Here is a 20,479-nt window from a genome sequence, read left to right as displayed (position 1 = left end):
CAAACATAGCTCTCGAGGTTAGGAATTGCACCGGGAATTCAAGAGACCGTTACATCATAAAAAGGAATGTCGATGAGAAGAAGCAAAGGAAACAAAACAATAGATGAAAGCTAAAGATAGGATCGTACTTACGCTCCATATTCCACTCCTCGGGAAATGGCATTTTCTCTGCCGGGATTAGTTCGGGAGTCTTCACTCGAACGAACCTTCCCATCCACCCTTGATCCTTTTCCTCATCTATACTCGAGAACAAATCCTTAGTGGCCCGACGTTGGAGTTTTATTAACCCTCCTTGAAAGAGACGGGGGCTGTACAAACTGATGAGGTGGTCGAGGGTGAAAGGCATCCCTCCGGCTTTGTTCGCGAAGAATCGAAGCAGAATGACTATCCGCCAAAAAGAAGGATGGATCTGACCAAGGGTTATTTGATATTGGCGGCAAAAATCCATAATGACGGGATCGACAGGGCCTAGGGTGAAAGGGTAAGTGTAAACACTTAGAAACCCTTCCAAATGGGTAGTGATATCTTCTTCGGGAGCTGGAATCACCATCTCTTTATCTTCCCAATGGTAGTCTTTCTTTACCTGCTCGAGGTCACTCTCAGTTATCGAGAATATATATATCGACATAGGCTCGCATCGACCAGGGACCGACGAAGTCTTCTCGACTTTGAAGTCGGAATCAAGGACACACTTCTTCTCGGGAACGCACTCCTCAGGGCGCGGCTCCACCGGTGTTTTATCGCCGGCCGACCGCGATGAAAAAGCTTTTTCCTTTTGAGGAACAATTTTTGACATTTTCTCCATTTTTGTATAAGTTCAAAGAAAGAAGAAGAGGATAAGGCTTGCTGTTTTGAGGGAAGGTTGATAACGAAGCCTAGAGATTGTGCAGAACGGAAAAGCTTAAAAGATGTAAAGAGCTTTGAAGATTAGAGCACAGATCAAGAGTAAAGTTTGGGAAAAGAAGGAAATCACATTTATAGGATGAAGATGACAGTTCAGAACCAATAATGGCCGACAACAACTAACATGCATTTAATGCCTCGATATATGAACCGACGGGACGTTTGTTACTTCCGTCGCTTACGTCACGAGGATGACATCATGACAGGTCGAGGTATAAAATCGAAGGCTCAGTTCGTTTCTTCTCATTACACTCCAAGAAATGAGGGGACTATCTGTATACGGTTAAAATCGGGCCTATCCAATTTAACTATTTGATCGAGGCCAGGGATTTGCATCGAAGGCTAGCCTCGTAGTGGATCAGACCAGAGCACGAAGACAAGGTATCGAGTTTTAGGATCGATGTGCCTGTCGAGATCGAGGCCAGCAACGATCGAGACCAAATATGACAGACTTCGAGCAAAGCGCAATAAAGAAAAGCGAGATATCCATGACCGATCGAAGATCATGGCGGAAATCCCGGAACAGATCAAATCAAGGGCGATTGTTTAGGCTAATCATGGGATTTACTTACGTAATTAGAATTGTACACTAGATAGGATTCCTCTACTATATAAAGAGGGTTCTGATCATTTTTTAGACACCTTACACTCTAAGATATAAAATCAATATAACACCTTTTCTATAGTTCATATTATAGTTAATCAGCTTGTTACATTTTAACTGTTCTTGCACAAACTAGTTCGAGGGTATTCAAGCTCGAGGGCTGAATACTGTTCAAACACTGGTTTGCTTTATATTATTATTAGTTTTTATTATTACACTTTGCATTTATCAATTGGTATTAGGTGAAATCATGTATCCTTAAAATCACATTATAAGTTAAATTGTTATCCAATTTTAAAGGTAAACAAGGGTGTTTTTCAGTTTTTGAAAAAAAGTATTAAAATTTTTCTCTGATGAATGTTTTTGATTGAAAAAAGAATTTGAAGAACTTTTTAAGTTATTTCGGAAACTGGAAAATAAATTTTCACCACTTTTGAAACAAATGCTTACTAATTCCTCCTTCAAGTTTTGTATACGGTCCAAACCGGGTTCGTATATTGTATGACCAGTCAAGACTGAAACGTGACAGGTCAAAGCTCGACCCCGAGTTATATCGAACCAAGGCACGAGCTAAATCGTTGAGCTCGTGACTCCGGGACTGAACAAGATCGAGGAAATTTTGTCGAGCCAAAAACGGAAGGACGAAATATATCGGTTGGAGATCACGGCGGAAATCTCGGCATGTATCAAGGAGAGGCCGATTAATTAGCAAATCATGAGATTTTTTACTTTTCGTAGAATTGTATCAAGAATAGAGCTCCCCTACTATATAAAGGGAGGTTTGATCATTTGTAAAACAGATTGTAATAAGCATAAAAAGGCAATACACTATTATTTCTAGTTCTTATCATCTTGTTATCCTATTCAAATATTGGTTGAGGTATTTCTAGGCTCGAGGGCGATCAAACTCCAAGGCCAAGGCTGTTCAATTTGTGTGGTTTGCGTTTATTTTCTTATCATTAATTTCAGTATTAATCTGTTTTCTTAATTCGTATTAAGTTTTATCACGTATCCTTAAAACCGGGTATAAATTCAATTGTTATCTGATTTTGAGGGTAAACAGTTTGGCGCCCACCATGGGGCTAAGGATAATAGTGGTTATTTGATAAGAATTTCCACAACACACACTATTTTTCACTTGTTCTTTGAAGTGTCTTTGATTTCAGGCCTAAGCTCAAAATGTCAAACTCATAATTAGCACCTCTACCTACTGATGGTGAGTTTGGTCACCACGGTGAAAACAATAACATAGCGCCCGGTAACGAGTTACTGCCCGTTGATCCCGTCTGAATTCCAATTGCGGACCCGTTGGACGCTAATTCACATGTGGCTATCGACACTAGCCTCCCTACTAACCCCGAAAATAGCATTGTAAGCACGTGATTTTTGCCCTATATGAATTATTCCCATAAAATATCATAAAATAATTTTTCCCATTTTTTGCAATTTTATAGGAATTTTCGTAGAATTTTATTCATCATTTGCATTAGTGTGCATATTTAATTTCCATTAAAAATCAAAAATACCAAAAGTACCACGCATTGCATTTAGATTTTATTCACATTTTAGGATTAATTATTTAGTAGTTGCTTTATTAAAAAATAAAAATCACAAAAATGGCCCATTTTTACATTCTTAGCTTTAAAATTTTGGATTATTAATTTTTCTCTTTAAATTTAGGATCAATTAATTTTTATAAACTTTATAGTTAAATAATTAGTTTAATTTTACAATTCGAATTAATTTAGGAATTTAATTTAGGTTTTTAATTAATTAAAGAAAGAAAAGAAAACAAAAGAAATGAAAATTGAGAAACAAAGCTGGTTTTAAATTGAATTGGGCCACACATTTTAGAAGCCCAATATTTTCCCCCAACCCAACCCAAACCGGGTCACCCCGACCCGACCTAACACCCAAACCCTTCTTCTTAAATAAACCTAGAGACCTAAATTAGAGAGGAGAGGAATCAGCGCCGCAATACACCAAGACCCCACCCCCCTCATCATCGTCTTCTTCAATCCCCCCTCTCACGTCTTCTTCACCTCACCCCTGAAGATTCTGCTCCTTCTTGAACAAAATGAAGAAAGCCTAAAAAGCATGAAGCTATCAGCCGCAGAACCCATAAACGACCACCCTCACTGATATCCCTAACTCACCAGCCTTCGCCAGAACCCCACCCCTCTAACCAGCGACGCCGCTAGCAGCAGACCCGGCGAACACATACACACACACTCATTGTCACCCCATTGTCGTCTCACACCCAGCCGCGACACCGTTACAACAACCAGATTTTAATCCAAAAATAGAGAAGTTTCTGCTTCTTCTCTTTGGTTCGATCTCGATTTTTTTAGTTTCAGATTCATAGATACCATTTTTAAAGCTCGTTTGAAGTGTTGTTTGGAGCCGAGATGTTGGAAACGGTTTGAGGTCGTCGTTCAGTTGCCGATTCCAGATTCACCATTGGTTCTGTTGGTTTTCCGCTCTGAGTCGTTGGCTGTGATTCTGGTCCTAAGTTCAGTGTTCTCATAGCCGTCCCTGTTCGCTTCTCGAATATCAGATCGCGCAACACTAATTTTTGCATCAGTTTAATCAAAACACAAGTGAAATTTTGGCTTTACTTTGAGGTTCAATCTTTTACTACTTTTCTATCCCTTTTCTGATAATGTTGCTTGTCTGCATCTTATATTTTTCTGCCTAGTGTGAGAACTTTTCATATTTACCATGATAAATGTGCTTAATGGGGTTTGTTATTACGACGTGCTTTATTTTTTGAAATATATCAGTATGCTTATGGGTGGTAAAGCAACTATTGAAGTACTGATGTGTGAAAAGTCTTAGATAAATTAAATTTGCATTGTGTTGCAGCAAGGAAAATTGATGATGGTTACTAGGAGGCTCTTTAAGATTGGATTTTGAGTTTAGCAATAATACAATTATATTGTAAGGTTCTGATTCAGTGAGCTTCGACTCTATATTTTGCAATTAAAAAGAAAGAGTCCGTCCTTAGCTTGTACTGTAATACTATAATTTAAGTCTTGCAACTGTAATCTGTCAAGTTATATATAACACTAGCAGTTTATAAGTTCGTAAAGTTGTATTGTTGAAACATGTTGGTGTCTTTAGGGTATTATGGTTTACAATTTCTAATTCCTGGTGTGTGTTTGCGAGCGTGCCTCATAGTTTGTCAGTTTTCTTTTTGTTTTGTGAAGCCTTACCAAGTCGAATTGTAAAAAATCTCAAATTAGTTTTAAGAAGTAAATATGAACCTTCGTAGTTTTCTTTAGGCGCATTATTTTAATAATTTACCTTCCTAAACTCGGGTGCGCATTTATGTGACCCAAATCCAAATCTCAACGTTAGATAAAATGTGTTGCGGACTGCGGGCGCATTTATGTGACGTGGTTCAAGACATATTTTAAATGACGTTTCAATCTTCCTTAAAAAATGATTAAAGCGGCTATACAGTTAAAATGGCACATAGGTTCAAAAATGTTTTAAAATGAGATAATTAGGCCGAATATAACAGTTGAGCGACCGTGCTAGAACCACGGAACTCGGGAGTGCCTAACACCTTCTCCCGGGTTAACAAAATTCCTTACACGGATTTCTGGTTCGCGGGCTGTAATACAGAGTCAACCCTTTCCTCGGTTCGGGATTTGAAACTGGTGACTTGGGACACCATAAACCTTCCAAGTGGCGACTCTGAATCTCTTAATAAAATAATCCCGTTTCGATTGTCCTTTAATTGGAAAAACTCCCTTTATTATACCTCTTCCGGGGGGTGTATTGAAAAAAGGAGGTGTGACAGCTCTGGGGACTCTGCTGGGGATAGAACCCAGAACTTCTGGTTCAGGGTTCTAGAATTCGAGCTTGGAATAATTGTTGTATTTGGCTTTATTTATTATCTGATTTTATTACATGTTGGGCCTAATGTGCTAAATGTTGCTTTTTATTGTTTTGATATAATCTGAACTGTATATATAAACTGCTATGAAACCCCTCTCTTCTCTCTCTCCTGAGGAGTGCACGCTGGTCGTGACTTCTTTCTGTTAGTGTCATATCCCAAATAGAACGAGGTTCGGACAAGTTGCAAAGACGGATGATCTTTTGGTTACTGGTACGCAGCCCCCCCGACTCGAGTTGCCTGCTCGGGTAAGCCAGGTCTAGAACAAATAAACCCAGACTTTAAACCTAGAATAACTCAGCCTCATGCCAGATCCCTAGTAGGAACGCTTATCTGCATCATGTGCATTTGACTTAGGGGACTCAACACAGGGGTTGGGTCCGTCTAGGACAGGTGTACCCAAAATAACAGACCATCTTGATGCATCCTATGTGCTACAAGTTGCATTTATCCGAGGGTAAAATGGTCATTTGGCGGACCAATTATAACTGGGAGTAAATGGAAAAAATGAAAAAAAAAACAACGAAAAAAAGAAAGAAAAAAAGAAAAAGAAAAAAAGAGAGGATGAAGTGNATCAATCAACATTGCCAATTCCAGTAGAATGTCCAAGAGATATTATTGATAAGTTACAAAGAAGTTATATAGGAGCTTACAAATATTAGTATGATAATTTGTAATTGGCTACTAAGAGACCTAGTTCAAACAGAACCCTTCCTAGAAGGTGGCTGCGTAGATTAGGTGCTCTTCAAAAGAATTGTATTTGTATTTGAGATTTGAAAGTTCTATTAATAAAATAAATGGCTCTAAGAGATGAATTATTTTTATGATTTGTCGGTGTTACTTAATAGTTAATTGTTAATACTTTGAAATTATATTAAATAAATTATAACTCTATTATAAATTTATATTTACTAGATTATTTCATTACAAGTCTTTTGTTTTAATATTTTATAATTCTTTACTTAGTTTTCTAATTTTCTTTTTAACATACTAACATAGTAATATTTAAGTTTATTAAATAAGTCAAAAATCTAGCCGTTGCAAACTTTAAAAACATAGTAATTTTCAAAAAATTAGAATTTTTTTTTTTTTTAAAATACACTAAGGCCCGCGTCCCGTCCCGCGACCCGTCCCGTCCCGTCCCGCCCAGTCCCGTCCCGTCCCGTTTGGTTGGCGGGACGGGACGGGACGACCGTTTCGTCCCGTTTGTCCCGTCCCGTTTCGTCCCGTCCCGCCACCGTCCCCCCTAAAACTCGTCCCGTCCCGTTAAAATCGTCCCGTCCCGTCCCGTCCCGTCCCGTTGGACAGCCATAGCCACCCCAAAGAACAAATACAATGGCCCAATTACCCTATACCTACCCAGTCCAGACCGTTGACCCATTAGCCCTTCCCCTCCCTATACCCTAAGAGGTCGTTTGGTAGCTGGTTAGAAGAAAGGTTATTCATGTATAAGGGGTAACATAACTTATACCATGTTTGGTAGGCAATAGTTAATATGTATAAAATTCTGCATAACTAATACCATGTTTGGTTGACATTTTTCAATTATGCATAAATAATACATGTATAAGTTATGAGTCAATCTGTGTATTATTTTATGCGGGGTAGAAGATAGAATAACTAATACATGTATTAGTAATACATGGATAAAATACTGAAATGACAAATTTACCCCTATCACTTTACACATAAGGCTTCCCTTATTTCTCCGCCAACCCGTCAACAGGTTTACACTTGCTTTCACTTGCCAACTATATATCTTGTCTTCTCTCATTTTTTAAAGAACAAACTAGCAAAAGCAAACTAGAGAAGCCACTAGAAAATGGAAATACCAAAACTAAGAAGTGAAAATCAAATATGTCTAAACTTCACATAGTTCAGTAGTATGACGAAGAAGTGAAAGTAACACCCAAAGTTACTAACTAAATTGTTTTTCCTACATAACTGGAAAAGAAGAAAAAACAATGCAAAAGAAGGCCAGGGGTATAGTTGTAGACAAGCATTTTACTTTAAAATTTATATAATGTATATCAATTTCTAATACAACAAACCAAACATTCAAAAAAATAATCTCTGCATAACTAATACCTGCATAACTAATCCCTGCATTACTTATCCCTGCATAACTAATACATGTATAACTAATACTTGCATAACTCTAACCGACAACCAAACGACCCCTAAATACACATTATAAAAAAAAGGGTAAGATATACACTGAAAAGGGGGGCAAAAAAAAAAAGACTAAAAGAGGGGAGAGCCGCAGAGTACAGGCCGCAACAGTGAAGAGAACAGACCGCCCCCCCCCCCCCCCAGATCATCGTCTTCGAACCCCACAGCCCTGAAACGAACGACCCCTACCTCCTTCAACCATCCCAAACGACCAGACCCACGCTCCAGCTACACCCCAACCCAAAAAGAGACACACACGATCGGGCAAGAGAGAACGGAGTAACGGAAAACAAAGAACGAAACAGAAACGGCAAAATGCAAAAATCGAAAATATATATGTGCATATATAAAAGAGCTTCTGTTTTCTTCACTTGATTTTGGTTTTGGATTCAAAAATCCATGGTGTTTGTTTGAGGTCTGGAAGTCTGCTGATTTTGGTTGCCGATTCGACGGTGGCTCGCAATTCCGTTCGAGTTTTGGTTCGATTTTGTCGTCGTTGCTGGTCATCGTAGATTCCGGTCGCGGTTCCAATTTAATTAGGGATTTCACTAGCTGTTTCTGGTCTTTTGGAACTCACTGTTAAACGTTCCCTCCTCTGCTTGTATTCACTTCAAGACATAATCGAAATTAACGCGCATTCAGGTTCGTTTCTGATTCTTTTGTTCTAATTCTGTCCAATTGAAATGTGGTAAGAGCAGCGACGTTGGGTCTGGGGACTTAAAGAAAAATCGTCAAATTGCAGGATCCTAATAGTTATTGTTCAATGGGTTCGTGTTTGAGTATCCGTTTCTGAGTTAGTTCTGCGTTTGACGAGACTGTTTGTGCTTGATTCTTACTGTTTCGTGCTCTTCAAAGTAAAGAAAACTGAAATATATATATATATATATATATATATATATATTGCCATTGTTCAAGTTGATACAATTGTGACTAACTTGTTTTCTATTAGAGTCTGCCCTGTTTAATTGTCGTAGAGCTGTCGTACAATCTTTGTTTCCTATTGAGAGTGATTATCAGATTTTCAGCTTCGTTATTGTTCTTTAGTTAAACTTTGAAATGGGACGATTTGATTCTGTGACTCGCATTGATTGTAATAGTTGGTTTGGATCGTTTAGCGGTATGTTGTACTCAGTCCATCAAGTCCTAATTCGTGTTGTGGATCGTAGTTCTCTTTCGTGATTTACTCTTAATATTGTCTTCTTAGTTTGGTAAAAATTGTAAAAATGGGATTGACGGAGTGTTAGGTGGCTAGCTACTGAAATACAGTTGATTTATCTATTGGACCTTGAGAAAATTGCTTTTGATATTTTTTTGGTTGTTTCTGAATCCTGTGAGCTAATCTTTTCGTCTTTCTCCTATTAGCAACCCAATTGACAAATATTGGTAAGTTTGAAGCATTCTGTCATAGAATCAATCATGTACATAATTTTAGCGATTAATTCTATCACTCGATCCTCAAATAAATCCCCAAAGTTATAGTCCTCATGAGCTAGTTTAGGAGTTTTTTTTATTAGAATTGAGGTGCGCCACGCCCAACCAAAATGACAATTGCGTGGCCCTCTTTAATTAGTTCTTTAAAATATTTAGAGCTCGGGACGTGCCATTTAGCAAATTCCATGGCCCTCACAAAGTGCAAACGCGTAGTTACTTTAGGCGCTATTTAATAATCTACTTTCCTAAACTCGGGTGCACATTTATGTGACCAAAATCCAAATCCCAACGGAGTTAAAATATGTCAAAAATCACGGGTGCATTTATGTGACGTGGTTCGAGACGTGTTTTAACGACGTTGCATTCTTCTTTAAAAAAATATGAATAAAAGCGGTTAAAAAGTTAAAATTTGCACATAGGTTCATAATTGTTTAAAATCAGATAATTCAAGCCGAATATGACAGTTGAGCGACCGTGCTAGAACCACGAAACCCGGGAATGCCTAACACCTTCTCCCGGGTTAACAGAATTCCTTACTCGGATTTTCTGGTTCACGGACTGTTAAACAGAGTCATGCTTTTCCTCGATTCGGGATTCAACAGGTGACTTGGGACACCATAAATCTCTCAAGTGGCGACTCTGAATCTTTTAAATAAATCCCGTTTCAATTGTCACTTCAAGTTGGAAATAACTCCCTTATTATTATACCCTTCCGAGGGTGTAGTAGTAAAAAAGGAGGTGTGACAAGCATCCGTGGTGGAGCCCAGCTAATGGCATAGAATACTCAAAATAATGAAGGAGACGGGGTCAATCTGCGGATAATCTTCGAAATATTGCAGGCTCAACAGGTGGCAATAGCTCTGCTACAAAACCAGAGCCGCGTATCGATCAGGATCAAGCCCGATCCATCTCGTGAGATCAATCGCAGGGAGGAACCGGTCACATAAAGGTCGAATGGGAGCGAGTCGGGTAACAACCCCAAAATCATAAAGATGCTCGAAGAGCCGACAAAACGAATAGAATTAGGGGAAACGAAATTCGAAGAAAACGACAAAAAGGTAGAGACCTACATTTCTAGGGTCGACCAGATCCTGGAAGAGCCTCCGACATTTAAAGACTTGGGTTCCAAGAAGTTTGTACAAAAACCTTACCCTCCGAGTGCGGCTCCAAAGACGATACCCAACAAGTTCCACATGCCCGAGATTCCTAAATACAATAGGACGATCGATCCGAACGAGCATGTCACCTCTTACACATGTGCTATCAAAGGGAATGATATACAGGATGACGAGATCGAATCTATCTTACTAAAGAAATTCGAAGAGACCCTGTCAAAGGGAGCTATGATATGGTATCACAATTTATTACCTAATTCTGTTGACTCATTTGTTATGCTTGCAGATTCTTTCGTAAAGGCACACGCCAGGGCCATCAAGGTTGAGACCAGGAATTCGGACCTTTTCAAGGTAAGGCAGAAGGATAACGAATGCTCAGAGAATTCGTATCTCGATTCCAAATGGAACGGATGGACCTACCACCGGTCGCTGATTATTAGGTTGTCCAAGCCTTCACCCAAGGACTCAATGTTCGAAGCTCGGTGGCTTCGCAGTAGTTGAAACAGAATCTGATATAATACTCGGCTGTTACTTGGGTCTATGTACATAATCGGTACCAATCAAAGATCAGGGTCGAAGACGATCAACTTGGGACTCCTTCCGGGTCCGTTTATCTTGTCAGACCCGTCGATAGAATCAAGAGAGATATTGACCGAGAACCGAGGTTGAACAGAGATCGGTACCAGCCATATAATGTAGATCGTAGAAGCATCGAGGTCTGGGCGAAGTTCTGTGCAAAATAAAAGGAGAAGCGATCGAGGTCAGAGCTCTCGAGGGCTCATGAGCAAGAACGGCTTTGACAGGCCTATGGGACATAAAGAAGCACCACGATTATCAAAATACAACTTTAATATTGATGCGACTACCATCGTATCGGCTATCGGATGCATCAAGGATACCAAATGTCCTCGACCTTTACAAACAGATCCAGCCCAAAGAGATCCCAACCAAATGTGCAAATATCATGGCACTCATGGCCACAGAACGGAAGATTGTCGACAATTGAGAGAAGAAGTAGCCAGGTTATTCCACAACGAGCACCTTCAGGAATTTCGGTGCGACCTAGCCAAGAATCATTTCATAAACAGGGACTCCAATAAACAAACCGAGCAAGAAGAACCTCAATACGTCATTCATATAATCATCGGAGGTGTCGATGTTCCTCAAGGTCCAATGTTAAAACGCACCAAAGTATCCATCACGAGGGAGAAACGGACTCGAGATTATATACCAGAAGGAACTTTCTCTTTCAACGATGAGAACGCAGAGGGAATCATGCAGCCCCATAACGATGCACTGGTAATATCTGCACTCATGAATAAATCTCGAGTTAAATGTATGTTAATTGATCCAGGTAGCTCGTCCAACATCATTCGATCAAGGGTCGTAGAACAACTCGGCCTACAAGACCAAATCGTGCCTGCAGCCGGAGTGCTAAACAGATTTAACATGGATTGGGAAACTACTAAGGGAGAAATAACTTTACCGGTAAACGCAGTCGGAACCATCTAGGAGACCAAGTGTTATGTGATCGAAGGAGATATGAGGTACAACGCCCTGTTCGGGAGATCATGGATCCACAACATGAGGGTTGTGCCCTCGACCCTTTACCAGGTGTTAAAATTCCCAACACTAGAGGGGATTAAAATGATCTACGAGGAGCAACCCGCCGCAAAGGAGATGCTTGTTGTCGATGAAGTAATTCTGATATCAACACTCTCATCGGCAAAGAGCCAGGTTCGAAAGAAAAATAGGAAGCCAAATAGTAATCACCGATGCCGGCCTCGGCCCAACCGGACAAGCAGGGGATCGACGAAGACGATGATTACGGGGTTCCTCGATCCTTTATAGTCCCTGATGATTCACACGCTACCAAATCAATGCTTGAAGAGCTGGAGCAGGTCATACTGATTGAATATCGACCCGATCGGAAGGTATACCTGGGTACGGGGTTAACTCCAGAGCTCAGGAAAAAACTCATTCAATTTCTTATAGCTAACATGGATTGTTTTGCTTGGTCCCATCTCGACATGAAAGGGATCCCACTGGAGATCACCACTCACAAGCTGAGCCTGGACCCGAAATTCCATCCGGTCAAGCAGAAAAGGAGACCCCAGTCCGAGATCAAGCATGCTTTCATCAAGGACGAGGTAACTAAACTCCTTAAAATAGGTTCCATCCGGGAAGTCAAATACACGGAATGGTTAGCAAACGGAGTAGTAGTCCCTAAAAAGGGAACAAACTGAGAATGTGTGTGGATTATAAATATTTAAATAAGGCATGTCCCAAGGACTCTTTCCCTTTGCCTAAAATCGATCGCATGATCAATGCCACGGCCGGCCACGAGATCCTCAGTTTTCTCGATGCCTATTCCGGGTACAACCAAATACGAATGAACCCGGATGATCAAGAAAAGATCTCTTTCATCACTAAGTATGGCACGTACTGCTATAACGTAATGCCGTTTGGATTAAAAAATGCCGATGCCGCTTACCAATTCCTAGTAAATCGGATGTTTGAAGAACAAATAGGGACTTCCATGGAAGTTTACATTGACGATATGTTAGTTAAGTCCCTGCGAGCAGAGGACCATTTAAAGCATTTGCAGGAAACCTTCAGTATATCGAAGAAGTACAACATGAAGTTGAATCCGGAAAAATGCGCGTTTGGAGCCGGATCAGGTAAATTTCTCAAGTTCATGGTATCCAACCGAGGAATTGAGATCAACCCCGACAAGCTCAAAGCTATCGAGGATATCACGGTAGTGGACAATGTGAAGGTCGTACAAAGGCTAATCGGGTGTAGTCCCGCCCAGGGACGATTCATCTCGAGGTCCTCCGATAAGAGCCATCGATATTTATCGTTACTAAAGAAGAAAAACAACTTCGCATGGACCCCGGAATACCAACAGGCCTTGGAAGAACTTAAACAATATCTATCGAGCCCACCATTGCTTCACATGCAGAGGGCAGACGAACAACTATACTTGTATTTTGTAGTATCATAAATAGCGTTAAGTGGAGTCCTAGTTTGGGAAGAACAAGGTAAGCAATTTCCAATTTATTACGTTAGCAGAACCTTAGGTGAGGCCGAAACTAGATATCCCCACCAAGAAAAATTGGCGCTCGCTCCGCTAAGCGACTCTAGGAAACTGAAACCGTATTTTCCGGGCCATCCTATATGTGTTGTGACTACTTACCCATTGCAAAATATAATGCATAAGCCCGAACTCTCGGGACGAAGGCCAAATGGGCCGTAGAAATCAGCAGGTACGATATTGAATATCAACCCCGTACAACCATTAAGTCTCAAATTTTTGCAGATCTCGTGGCCGACTTTACGCCAGCCCTAATACCCGAGGTCGGAAGAGAGTTGTTGGTAAATTTGGGGACGTCTTCGGGAATTTTGACCCTCTTTACGGACGGTGCCTCGAACGCAAAGGGGTCCGGACTTGGTATCATACTGAAGCCACCCATAGGTAATATAGTTAGACAATTCATTAGAACTGTGAAATTGACTAACAACGAGGCCGAATATGAGGCCATGATTGCAGGTCTCGAACTGGGCAAGAGCTTTGGGGCGGAGGTAATTGAAGCTAAGTGTGACTCCCTTCTTGTGGTGAACCGAGTTAATGGCATGTTCAAAGTCAGAGAAGAACGAATGCGAAGGTACCTAGATAAGTTGCAGGTAACATTATATCAGTTCAAAGAGTGGACTTTGCAGCATGTACCTCGATATCAAAATAGCGAGGCCGATGCCCTTGCAAACTTAGGATCGTCGGTCGAAGACGACGAGCTCAATTCAGGGGCAGTCATGCAGTTCATGAGATCGGTAGTAGAAGAAGGTCACGACGAAATAAACTCCACAAGCCTAACTTGGGATTGGAGAAATAAATACATAGAGTATTTGAAGACCGGGAAACAACCCTCAGATCCAAAAGAATCGACGGCCTTGCGCACGAAGGCAGCCCGATTCAGCTTGTTCGAGGATGAAACGTTGTTCAGAAGAATGTTCGATAGCGCACTAGAAATATGTCCGGGACCGGGAGATACCGAGTACGTTCTGAGGGAAGTCCACGAGGGCATCTGCAAAAATCATTCATGAGCCGAATCATTGGTTCGAAAGGTGATCAGAGCCGGCTATTACTAGATCGACATGAAAAAAGATGCGAAGGAGTTCGTACGAAAATGTGACAAATGCCAAAGACATGCTCCGATGATTCACCAACCTAGGGAACTGCTGCATTCGGTCTTGTCACCATGGCCATTCATGAAGTGGGAAATAGACATCGTCGGCCCACTTCCATGGGCACCGGGTAAGGCTCAATTTATCTTATTTATGAATAACTATTTTTCTAAGTGGGTTGAAGCACAGGCGTACGAGAAGGTCATGGAGAAGGAAGTCATCAACTTATTTGGGACCACATCATATGTCGGTTCGGGATGCCATCCGAAATTGAATGTGACAACAGGAAACAATTTATCGGCAGCAAAGTGACCAAGTTTCTCGAAGATCATAAGATCAAAAGAATCTTATCGACACCTTATCACGCTAGTGTGAATGGACAAGCCGAATCGACCAACAAAACCATAATCCAAAACCTTAAGAAAAGGTTAACCGACGCCAAAGGAAAATGCAAGAAGATCCTGCCCGAAGTCCTTTAGGCATATCGCACAATCTCAAAATCCAGTACCGGGGCTACTCCGTTCTCATTGGTTTATGGCACCGAAGCTCTAATACCGGTCAAAGTCGGGGATCCAAGTATCAGATTCCGATATGCAACAAAGGAATCAAATGACGAGGCCATGAATACGAGCCTGGAGCTATTGGATGAAAGGCGTGAAGCCGCCTTTGTTAAATTGGCTGCACAAAAGCAACGGATCGAGTGGTATTACAATCGAAGGGCCAACCTTCGATACTTCAATATCGGGGACTTAGTACTAAGGAAGGTCACACTAAACACCCAAAATCCAAACGAAAGGAAGTTGGGTCCGAATTGGGAAGGACCGTACCAAATTCTCGAGGTCACCGGGAAAGGATGCTATAAGCTCGGAACGATGAACGAAGAACAACTGCCGAGCAATTGGAATTTAACTCACCTAAAATGATATCACTGCTAAGGTACGACCCCATTCATTTTCTTTTATTTCGGACTAACACTTGCAGGTGATCGACAAGAAGCAACATGAAGTTTTTATGTCAAAGCACGCGTTGCACTCTTTTTTCTTTGAACCTATTTGATCCCAAATGGGTTTTTCGACAAGGTTTTTAACGAGGCAATAGTGGATCGTGCTAACTTAGAATCAAGGACCGATCACCAATCGGTGCCAAAGCTAGCGTTAACAGTATTCGAGGCTCCTCTACAATCAACCTCGAATACTGGGGGGGCATTACCCTCGGATATCAACTTTAGCAAGGAAAGAAGCTTCGTAGCTGAACGGTATCGATCGGTAGGATTTATTGTAAGGGCCAAACGGTAAAACGAACCGTAACCACATAGGCTGCTCAAACCCTGACACGAAATATGTATACATATGTTACTATCATACACAAGAATAAAGAGAAGCTCTTCCTTGTAATAATCTTATGTTTTAAAATTCTTCTTTACATCCCTTAAAGAATTTCCTACTTCCGGTCTCCTAAAGGCAATGAGCTCAAGGGCCACGCTTATAACCGGAGTTCGAATGATCACTCCCTAACTCGGGGACTGCCATCCGATAACAAACTCGAGCGGCTCAATCCACTAGACCTCGGGGTCATAAGACTTATTAGGCAACCCCCAAATTTTAAAGGCCACGGACACCTTTGCTTGGGGACTGTTATCTTGGGCAAGCCCGGGTAACTCGGGAAAGCAAGTCCAATGGGCGGCTCCCGAACTAAAAGTCTACGGCCATATTAGCACGGCTCGGAGACATCCGAGACCCGTAACGGAAACTAGGCCTTCAAAAAAGAAAATCTTTCATAACCGATCTAAAGGCTACCCTCAGCAAGCTATAAACCTAAACTACTTTGGGAAAAGACTTCGGTAACACCGAATCCTTGCAATGCCTTAACACAAAGTAACATTAAAGGCAAGGTTTTTTCGAACCTTCGAACATAACCTACTTATTTCATGCTAAGGCATTTCGACCTTTTTGCGAACACAAATGAGAAAACAAAGGAAAAATCCGAAAGCTGAAAGGGAAAGAAAGTCTTGTATATATTTATCAAAAATTCTTTTTATAAGGGCCAAATGGCCCCGATATAGAAATTTACAACAACGAAAACGGCAAAGACAAAATGACTAAAAAGATCCTAAGTGGCCTAATCTTCACTGGGAGCAGCGTCGTCACCTTCGGTCCCATATGAGTCTTCAAATCCCTCTGAATCCTCCTCCTCGGGATAAGCCAGCTTCCTGGCCTTGGCCTCGGACACCTTGGCATTCTCGATCTCAGCCAGCAGGTCGAAGCCCTGAGCTTGAACTCCTTCAAGGGCCTCCCATCGGGATTTCCACCTAATATGTTCCACCAAGTTTCTCGCTTGGACCTAAGCCATCTCAGCATCGCCCTTGTGGTGGGCCACCTTCTCATCAGCTTCGGCCTTGACCACAGCAATCTTTGACCTTGCCACCTCAAGTTCCTTGGCCAGATTTTCTTGGCTAGAAGCCGTTGAGCTCAACTGAGGTCGAATCTCTTCGATTGTTTTGGCCTGGGTCGAGGTGTTTTCCTCTGTAGCTCGGAGCTGGGCCTCGGCCAACACCAGTTGTGCTTGTACATTCTCCTTTTCCGAGGCTAAGAGGTCCATATTTTTCTTCCACTCATCGGCCTTAGGTTTTATCGTGTGCACCTGCGCCTGGAGCTGCCCGATCTATTCAAGCTTCTTTTGGACCTGCAGGTTCGGGTAGTTAGCCACTATGTCCAAATCATCGTCACTATCTTCAAGTACTTGATTTACCTGCTCGACCTACTCGGCATGCTCCTTACGAGCCGCTTCTAACTCGGCCTGAAGTTTCTCAGTAAGAAGCTTATAGGTGTCCCTCTTCTTAGTAAGCTCCCGAATCTCGAACTTGTGTTGGGTTAACTCCTCCCGACATCGGAGAAAAGTTTCATGGTGAAGTACCGAGGCCTGCTAGCATAAAGAAAATTGTTACGATTATTTGCAACTTCAAATTTAAAATACATAATAAAGAGACACTCGAGGTTACCAGATTCAACGCCTATTGAGCTTCATTGAATAGGCAGGGCGCTTCCACCTCATCCATCTTGGCCTGTCCTCTTCGGTCACCAAGCACCGAAGATAGCTAGCAACCCCACGGGGGCAGAGAAAACTCGGCATCCTCCGGGATAGAGAACTATTGACCGCTTTCGGTCAGGATCAACACCCGGGGCTGGGAACCGATCCACTAACCTTGAGCTCGAAGAAAACCCACTAGCTCCCGACGATGGTACCTTCTTTGGCACCGGCAAGTCACCAAACCCGGTGACATCCTCTGAGGCGGTAGATTCTAAGCCATCTAAGAAGTTGTCGAGGTCTGCCGCCCCCTGAAACCCCTCATGAGAAGGACCTTCTAGCATACCGACCTCGTTGATGATGGAATCGGAGAACAGTGGAGACCGCTGTGAGGTCAATCGCCCCAAGAACATCTTTCGGGTCACTTTCCTTTGCTCGAGAAATATCAGCCTCGGTCTCCCTCTCGACCCCCCTAGCTTGGGGCAAAGCAGCCTCACCCATTTTCGGTTAAGAGATCCCGGCCAATGCCTTCTCGGCAGCCTCCCCGGCTTGAGACAATGTAGTATAGATTCGCACTCGAGCCACTAACTCGAAATGTTCTTCTTCTTCTTCGAACTCATTCCTCAGCTGGCTAATTGAGTCCAATGGGAGAGCGCTAGTACTTTCCTTAGGTTTGCGTGCCTGCCTCTTTTTTGGTTTCTACTTCTCCGAGTTCGGGGAACTCGGAGCCCCTTTACTTTTCTTGTCTTTGTCCTGCTTCGGAGCAGGTGGTTGGGGAACGACATCTTCATCATCGGATGGGGGCCTTATCGCAACATCTTTCCTAAGTCCTACAAAAGTGATGAGTAATCTTGGAAAGAAACCCAAGTGATGTCAGCTCTAGGAAAGAATCTTACCGTGAGAACGGGCCTCTCACCGGCCCTTTAAAAGTTCGTGCCATGCGCGCTCGGAGTAGGGCTTTTGTGATACGATGCCCTCGACCCACTTCTTGAATCGAGGAACTGCATCTAGCATCCGAGCGACAGTTGCACAACAAAACATCGAATTGGGGAGAGGAAAGGGAAAAACAATAAGCAAAATCTTAAAAGTGAAGTTATACTTACGTTTCATGTTCCATTTCTCAGGAAATGGCATTTCCTTGGCCGGGATTAGATCCGAGGTCTTCACTCGAACGAACCGGCCCAACCAACCTCTGTCTCGGTCTTCATCTATGCTCGAGAATAGGGCCTTAGTAGCCCAACAGGCAAGCTTTATCAATCCCTCTCGGTAGAGTCGGGGACTATACAGACGCATGAGATGGTCGATGGTGAAGGGGAACTTGTCGAGCTTGCTCACAAAGAAACGAAGCAGCATAACAATCCTCCAAAATGAAGGATGAATCTGCCCGAGCGTCCCTTCATACCTTTTGCAAAAGGCTATGATAACTGGGTCTAGAGGGCCCAACGTGAAGAGATAAGTGTAAACACTTGGAAAATCCTCCACGTAGGTAGTGATTGATTCCTCGGGCATAGGTACCACCACGTGTTTACTGCCCAATTACAATCTTCCTTGACTTTGGGGAGGAGATCCTCATTAATGGAGCATATATACCTCAAGACCGGCTCGCATCAACCCGGTACGGGAGGGGTTTTTCATCTTGAAGTCGGCCCCTCTTGGGCACCCCGTAGGAACGAACATAGTTTAGGAGGGTTTTGGTGTCTTTTCCTCAACAACAGTAGACGGAGCCTTTTCTTGTTCAGATGGTCTCGAGGAAGTGGGAGTTTCCGTTTGAGGAACAGATTTAGAAATCTTTGCCATTGCTTCTGAGTAAGGGTGAAGAGATGGTACTGATGAAAGAGTGGGCGTAATTGGCAGATAGTTTATGAAATTTTTTAGAAAACTATAAAGGAAGAAGTTTTAAAACATGAACCAGAAACTAGAGGAAGAAGATGATAGAATTTTTCTTAAAAACACAAGAACAAACGTTTGAATGTAAAAGTTCTAGTGGATGAAAGGATGAAGTATTTAGAGTCTGCAAACAGCTGTTCAAAACCCGTAGTGGCCGACCAACAACTGACACACATTTAATGCGTTGGAGACTGGACCGACGGGAAGTTTCAGTTACCTTTTGTCGCTTACGTCATGATTTATCGAAGCAAGGCTCGGAAGTTCATATTGTTTCTCATCGTCTTCTCTCCGAAAAGGGAGGGGATTATCTGTATGCCGTTGAAACCGGGTTCATCTATTGTATGACCAGTTGAGACTGAAACGTGACAGGTCAAAGCTCGATCCGGAGTTATATCGAACCAAGGCGCGAAGCTAAATCGTTGAGCTCGTGACTCCGGGACCGAACAAGATCGAGGGAATTTTGTCGAGCCAAATAACGGAAGGCCGAAATATCCGCGATCGGTTGGAGATCACGGCGAAAATCTCGGTACGTACCAAGGAGAGGCCAATTAATTATCAAATCATGATATTTTTTATCTTTCATAGAATTGTATCAAGAATAGCGCTCCCCTACTATATAAAGGGAGGTTTGATCATTTGTAAAACAGATTATAATACGCATAAAAAGGCAATACACTGTTATTTCTAGTTCTTATCATCTTGTTATCCTGTTCAGATATCGGTTGAGGTATTTCTTGGCTCTAGGTGATCAAACTCCAAGGCCAAGGCTGTTCAATTTGTGTGGTTTGCGTTTATTTTCTTATCATTAATTTCAGTATTAATATGTTTTTTTAATTTGCATCAAGTTATATCACGTATCCTTAAAATCGCGTATAAATTCAATTGTTATCCGATTTTGAGGGTAAACAAGTTTCTCCAAAAACTCTGCAATCAATCCCAACTCTGGCAATTAGCTAATACGTCATCTCGAGTTTATAAGTCTGTTTGGTTTCCTCAAAGATATCGAAGGATAGTAGTTAAGGAGAACTTGCAATATCCCAAATGATTATAAACCATAAGGATGTCTAATTTGTTAATGAGCAATGGGTATTTGGGAATTTGCAAATGAGTGACCATGAAAGAAAATATACGTAAGCAATATATTCGATCAATAGCATATATTGATTGAATGTAATAAAAAAAAGTTACTTCTAAAAAAGGTTCTGCTTTAAGCTACTAATAGATATTAAATATCGATTTAATTGAAGAAAAAGA

At 41.8% G+C, this 20,479-nt stretch overlaps 1 long non-coding RNA gene across 1 annotated transcript; it reads left to right on the top strand.

Annotated features, from left to right (window-relative positions):
* The first annotated feature begins 7,650 nt into the window (after nucleotides 1–7,650).
* Nucleotides 7,651–19,906, top strand: LOC109211889. The gene is made up of 2 exons (XR_002065789.1): nucleotides 7,651–8,225; nucleotides 19,595–19,906. It is a non-coding gene; the product is annotated as an uncharacterized LOC109211889 (long non-coding RNA).
* Nucleotides 19,907–20,479: the final 573 nt, after the last annotated feature.

The sequence above is a fragment of the Nicotiana attenuata genome, unplaced genomic scaffold (assembly GCF_001879085.1).
Source record: "Nicotiana attenuata strain UT unplaced genomic scaffold, NIATTr2, whole genome shotgun sequence".
NCBI lineage: Eukaryota > Viridiplantae > Streptophyta > Magnoliopsida > Solanales > Solanaceae > Nicotiana > Nicotiana attenuata.
This window is presented reverse-complemented; position numbering and strand designations above follow the sequence as displayed.